The sequence below is a fragment of the Mustela putorius genome, unplaced genomic scaffold (genome assembly GCF_011764305.1).
Source record: "Mustela putorius furo isolate JIRA1106 unplaced genomic scaffold, ASM1176430v1.1 tig00000275_pilon_pilon_pilon, whole genome shotgun sequence".
In the NCBI taxonomy this organism is placed as follows: domain Eukaryota; kingdom Metazoa; phylum Chordata; class Mammalia; order Carnivora; family Mustelidae; genus Mustela; species Mustela putorius.
The window spans coordinates 14,073,454-14,080,810 of NW_025421341.1; positions in this window are offsets into that span (position 1 = coordinate 14,073,454).

The following is a 7,357-nucleotide window of genomic DNA, read 5'->3' on the forward strand; positions in this document are numbered from 1 at the left end:
AAGATAAACAATAAAAACCTCTGGCCAAGATAGTAATTGATATTTTCTGAAGACTGATGGGCAGGCTTTTAATGACAACCACATGAGAATTCAACTGGCTTTTCTTACCATCCTCCATCAAGAGACGTTCCTAGGATTGTACTTAACCAGGAGTTCAGGCTCTGTCTCCACCTTAGAGAATGTAACCAGTCAGCACAACTTAAATAGAACCCATATCCCTTGACTTTTTTACTCAATCATTGGGGTTTATGCTAAAATGGCATTATAGACTCTTTTTCCTCTTCTGGTATATTTCTTTTAAAAATATCTCTCTATATACTTCAATTTTAAGAATTCTGCTCTGAAATGTGTATTTAAAAAAAAAAAAAGCTTTTTTCTTTTAAAAGCAATAAATACCAGAATAATTTTAGTGTTGCATGTACGAACTGATTCTGAGTCAAAGAGAAGAATTCTTTCAAATATAGTTCCTGCTAAGAATGAATTCACACAGCAGCAGTCTTACTTATTTCAAGGAGCTTGGTAATTAGACCTTATCCATATGTCTTACTTTCACCGTTTCTTTAAAAGCTCTAGTCCAGGTGCCATTCTTGATCTGCTGAATCAAAATCTTTAATGTTAGGGTCTTTATTTCAAAACATGCACAACAGACTCACTGAGCACTACTGCTTAGAGACTTAAATTTTTTTTTCTAGCATCCTTTGAGAGAGACCAATGTTTTATATGCTAATCAGTTCACTTACTTAATAACACTTGGGGAAATCATTAACCAAACTTACATGTAAAAGTCACTTCTAGTTTTATAGACCGCACTACATAGAGGAGCTGTCTATGTAACAAACAGGTTGATTAGGAACCAACTCTAATACTCCAAGCCTTCTGACTTTGCAACTTCTTTTGTTTTGTTTTTGTTTTTGTTTTTTAATAATTTTTTATTTTTTATAAACATATATTTTTATCCCCAGGGGTACAGGTCTGTGAATCACCAGGTTTACACACTTCACAGCACTCACCAAAGCACATACCCTCCCCAATGTCCATAATCCCACCCCCTTCTCCCAAACCCCCTCCCCCCGGCAACCCTCAGTTTGTTTTGTGAGATTAAGAGTCACTTATGGTTTGTCTCCCTCCCAATCCCATCTTCTTTCATTTATTCTTCTCGTACCCACTTAAGCCCCCATGTTGCATCACCACTTCCTCATATCAGGGAGATCATATGATAGTTGTCTTTCTCTGCTTGACTTATTTCGCTAAGCATGGTACACTCTAGTTCCATCCATGTTGTCGCAAATGGCAAGATTTCATTTCTTTTGATGGTTGCATAGTATTCCATTGTGTATATATACCACATCTTCTTGATCCATTCATCTGTTGATGGACATCTAGGTTCTTTCCATAGTTTGGCTATTGTGGACATTGCTGCTATAAACATTCGAGTACACGTGCCCCTTTGGATCACTACGTTTGTATCTTTAGGGTAAATACCCAATAGTGCAATTGCTGGGTCATAGGGTAGTTCTATTTTCAACATTTTGAGGAACCTCCATGCTGTTTTCCAGAGAGGTTGCACCAGCTTGCATTCCCACCAACAGTGTAGGAGGGTTCCCCTTTCTCCGCAACCTCTCCAGCATCTGTCATTTCCTGACTTGTTGATTTTAGCCATTCTGACTGGTGTGAGGTGATATCGCATTGTGGTTTTGATTTGTATTTCCCTGATGCCGAGTGATATGGAGCACTTTTTCATGTGTCTGTTGGCCATCTGGATGTCTTCTTTGCAGAAATGTCTGTTCATGTCCTCTACCCATTTCTTGATTGGATTATTTGTTCTTTGGGTGTTGAGTTTGCTAAGTTCTTTATAGATTCTGGACACTAGTCCTTTATCTGATATGTCGTTTGCAAATATCTTCTCCCATTCTGTCAGTTGTCTTTTGATTTTGTTAACTGTTTCCTTTGCTGTGCAAAAGCTTTTGATCTTGATGAAATCCCAATAGTTCATTTTTGCCCTTGCTTCCCTTGCCTTTGGCGTTGTTCCTAGGAAGATGTTGCTGCGGCTGAGGTCGAAGAGGTTGCTCCCTGTGTTCTCCTCAAGGATTTTGATGGATTCCTTTCGCACATTGAGGTCCTTCATCCATTTTGAGTCTATTTTCGTGACTTTGCGACTTCTTATGATAGGTCAAAGCAAAAAAAAAAAAAAAAAAAAAAAAAAAAACACTGATTTTTGTTTGTTTTGATTTGGTTTCTCTCTTTAGCATGTGAATACTGAATGGTATCTAATTGTTCTTTAATTTCAGTAGCTCAGTATCAATCCAAGTGAGGTGTTCACTAGGAATTTTCAAAGTGAATTTGCTATATGCCATAGGGCCAATTTTAAGTGATATCACACCAAGAATATTCTTCACATTTTAAGATGCTCTGTTGTCGGTGGTAAATGTCCTAAAATTGACTGTCTCAAGGTGTCCTGATTGATTGGGCCCAACTACATGTACAGATTTTAAATAAGATCATCCCAAATATACCTTCCAAATTTTGTGTATAGTCATTTTTGTGGAATGTGGTAGTAGACAAACAATTCAAAAACTTTATTTCTCTATTAGGCATTAGAGTTGGATTGTTAATGTACAGGGGAATACGGGGTAAAATAATGTTTTAGAAAGACTTTTTTTTTTTAAGATTTTATTTATTTATTTGATCGAGAGAGACACAGTGAGAGAGGGAACACAAGCAGTGGGGAGTGGGAGAGGGAGAAACAGGCTTCCCACTGACCAGCGAGCACAGTGCAGGGCTAGATCCCAGGATGCTGGGATCATGACCTGAGCCAAAGGCAGCCACTTAACAGCTGAGCCACCCTGGCACCCCATCTTCGAGGTAACATACAAAAGCATTGGGATTCAGAATAGAGAGGTATCAGCGAGCATAGAACCATAACGTAGGTAGGATTTCAAGTAGATGAACAGATCAGGGAAGGTGAAAAGGTGAATTCCAGGTGGGTGGGAATGAGCATGGCCAGAGGCACTGTGATGGGGTCTATTCCAGAGGAACAACTGTAACATCTGTAAACTTGTGTTTGAGCACAAGTTGTAGCTCTCATATGTTGCATACCTACCACATACAACAACCCCAACCCCCTGCAGAGTGGGTACTATCTGCCCTGTTGTATATGTGAGGCATTTGAGAGGTTAAGGGACGAATACCATTATACAAATGGTATTTATCTTCAACAAAGGCAGACATTGCGACATTGCATTTCGACAGGAAAGCCATAGCCTAAAGAACAACTGGGACAGAGGACCAGGTCATCAGCCCACAGGAGAACGTTGGATGAAATAAACAGACCCAGTAATAAGAGCACAATACAAGTAATATTGTGATTATTAAAAGGTAAAACTCTGAGTTCTTATTATGCACTACTTTATTTTCTAATCGCTTCATCGACTTTAATATATTTTATCCTTGTAATCACCTTCTAAGCTGAGAAACATCATCCTTATTTTGCAGGCAAATTGAGTAACCTTACAAGTTTCTATAGCTAGAAAGCAAAGGAGCTGAAATTTGAACACAGAGACTCTTCTTCTCCTCCTCCTCCTCCTCCTCCTCCTCCTCCTCCTCCTCCTTCTTCTTCTTCTTCTTCTTCTTCTTCTTCTTCTTCTTCTTCTTCTTTATTGTAGGTAGACCCTTAAAAAGAAGAAAATTATTGATTGTACTGACTGGCTACATAGCTAAATCCAGTGTCTATTGTAATGAAATTCAAGGAATCTATGTCGAATGGTACAGGGGTAGATGCATGAGCGAGAAACGAGAAATGGGAAAGTGAGAAATAAGTAAAATATGGAAGGAACTCACAAGGAAATAGTGGGAGAGAAAGCAGGCCTGGGAGGTCTGGGGGACGGATGAGTTCTAATTAGTCTGGTGGGACAATCTGGCAACGGTTTGGGAATAGACAACTAAGAGGTGACAGAATAGGATGAGAGTATATTTTGCATTCATGTGGGGGTTTTTCTGCTTATAGAATTTTTATGCATTATAAATTATTTAGAAAATACCTAAAAATGTAATAAAGCATAAAATTCCACACTCCTTTCCCTAAAGAAAAACAGTGTTCAAATTTTCTAGATGGCCTGTGTGAAGACAAATGTTTGTCAGAGAAAGATTCATATTTTTGACCAAATTTGATTGTGATTCCTTTTCTTCTTCTTCTTTTTTTTTTTTTAAATAGATTCTACATGCAGCATGGAGCCCAATATGGGGCTTGAACTCACAACCCTAAGATCAAGACCTGAGCTGAGATCAAGAGTCAGACATTTAACAGACCGAGCCACACAGGTACACCTGTGACTCCTTTTATTCTAAAGCAAAACACATGGTTTGTATTAATGGACAATATAAGTCACTTTCCTATAGGCACTGGTGGAAGAATATGAAAACTTCTAACCCTCTTCCAGTTGTGTGTGTGTGTGTGTGTGTGTGTGTGTGTGTGTGTGTTTGTTTTTCCTACTAAAAGCCAGAAGCCTGGATGGCAGGACACAGTAGAGCCTTTTAGGATGCAAAGTGAGGCTTGTAGCTGAGAAGGGACTTCAGCACTAAATTGCCCAGTAAAATAAAGTGGAAAGGATGACATTTGGATGGTACCAAAGGAAGAAGTTTCCAAAAGGAGATAAATGAAGATCTTAGAAAGCAATGAAACATGACTGTAGAATGAGCTGAAAGTTTACTATATGATATTTTATATAAGTGCTTCTACTAGGCATGGTAAACCACACCCATATCCCCCAAAGTTTCAGGAAAGTGCATATTCTGAGAGTCTCTGTGGAAATCAAGTAAACAGACAACTTTCCTCTCTCTAGTAAGATGGTACACAATAGGGACACTGTTCATTGGGTGATGAGATCATATATTTATTGAACTAAAATGATGAATATTGTGGCATATCACAGGAAGGACCAATAACTATGGGAGTCACTGCTCCTACAGAGGCTCTTTCTCCCCATGTTGTCTTGTTAGTTATAACACTGATTTGATTATCATCTGTGTAATGATTGGCTCTCTTAGCAATAAAATGATTTAAAATATTGATATGTAGACCTTTGTCAGTGTTACTCAACCTTGCTTGTACATTATAATCACTTGGGTAACTTTTAAAATATATGATGCTCAGGCCCTCCCCAAAGATTCTGATCTAGTTGTTTTGTAACTGGTTTAGTTGCAGCTTGTAGAGATGTAGATTTGGGGAAGAGCAAGTTGGGAGAACATGCAGAGAAAGTGAAACCATGGAAAGAAATGCCCAGAGCAGGGGCTCCTGGGTGGCTCAGTGGGTTAAGCCTCTGCCTTTGGCTCAGGTCATGATCCTAGAGTCCTGGGATGGAGCCCCACATCGGGCTCTCTGCTCAGCAGGGAGCCTGCTTCCTCCTCTCTCTCTGCCTGCCTCTCTGCCTACTTGTGATCTCTATCTGCCGAATAAATAAATAAAATCTAAAAAAAAAAAGAAAAGAAAAGAAAAAGAAATGCTCAGAGTAAAAAAGAGAGCATTTGAAAGTACCCACAAGGAGGAAGTGGAAAAAGAAAAAAAGAAGAACTGAAATTAGAAGAAAAGAGAAAAATATCCAGGAGAGAACAGCTTATGGTATAACCTCTGAACGAAGAGAGCAAAGTGCCAAATGCTGCTAGAAGTGAACTCAAGGATAAATCCCCTGGATTTGGTAAGCCGGAGGTCATGGGATGTTGCAGGCAAGGGAGGTGTATTCAAAGAAGGAGTGGACAGGATCTGTCTAGAAGGAGATGGGGTAAGGAGGGGTAAGAAGTGGACGTAGCTGGTGAGGACAATATCTTCAGGGAGTTTTGCACTTGAAGGAAAGAGGGCAATAAGGGGCAGACTACATATAAGTAGTTTCAAGTGAATTTTTTTTTTTAGGACCGGAGAGAATTGAGATTATTTGAGATCAGATGGAAAGCAACGTTTGGAAAGGAAGCTTGAGCAATATATTAGAGAAAGGGGGTATTTTAAAAAGCAACAATGATAAGAAAGCCTGAGCCCTAGAGTCCAGGAGCCAATAGTGCAAGATCTGGTATAAGATTGCTCAGTTTCTGGCCATGCCAACTCCTATGTGGCATTTTATGAATGCCACATAAGATGTGATTTTGTACAAGTGGCATGTGTGATTTTGATTAAATTCTTTAACCTTCCTATATGTCAACCTTACTTCTATAGGATGAACATAATGGTAATATCTTAAGGAGTTATTGCAAAGAATATATGAGAAAATACAAATAAAGACATTAAGGCAGTACCTCCCAGTATTAGTTTGCTGTTATTAGTAATGATATTTGATATTTGACCCATACTAGCTTGATGTTCATAGAAAATCACACACACACACACAAAATCCCTACTATTCCTAAGAGGATTTTTGCAAAGAAAAAACGGGGGTAGCTGGAGCTCCTGTGAACTGAACCTGATCTTTGACTGAATGAGGAGAAAAGCCAGGCCAATGGAGAATCCAAGTACCTATGAAAAATTAAGAATGTCCTTCTTTTCAGTCGAAGTTGAATAGATGCTGGAATTGATGGCCATGGGGAACCATTTCCTTCCTTTGGTAACTACTTTGCTTCCTTTAATTTGGATGCAATTACTACCCTGTGGGTATAGGGATCTTTAAAAGGTAGAGCGTCTTGCACAAAAAGCAATGCAGAGGGACGTGATGCCATTCATGTTTTCAGTATAAGGCAGAAAGCTGGGATTATGGAAGCCTATTTTCCTCATGTTTTGATAGCAAGTTATTAACATAAGGCACCTCCCTCAGTCTCACAGGCAAGTCTTTTATTTTCTCCTTTTACAGGTAATAACTTGGGGTATTATACACATGAGTGCCATTATTTTCCCTCTGTGGTGGTTCTGAAATTGCATAACTGCTCATAATGTCTCACTTCTATTTTTTGCTGGACCCTAGTGATTTTATTTCCCTGATGACGCCTTCAGTGGCCATCTCTAGGTAGTCACCAAGTGGGCATTGATTTCTTTCACATTTCATTCCTATTCTCAGAGACTCACTCCTGTTCCTGTAATTTAGTAAATAATAGAGATTTTTATTCATATAATATCTTTAATACTGCCAAGCTTCTTACACTGTATGCTGTTCTTATTGTTGGGCTTCCAAGATTTTTATTATAATTTCAAATCCAAAACATCTAACATGAAGATGGATCTGTAAGGCTCCTATTTATCAAATGTAATTGCTTTTTCCAAATTATGGCTGAAGATGGCTGCTAATTTGGAACAGCCTGAAAACATTTTTTTTCTGCTTCCATTAAAAGACAGATGAACACGGAATTATGTAGCAAAATTGAGGTCTACTGATGTATGAACTAC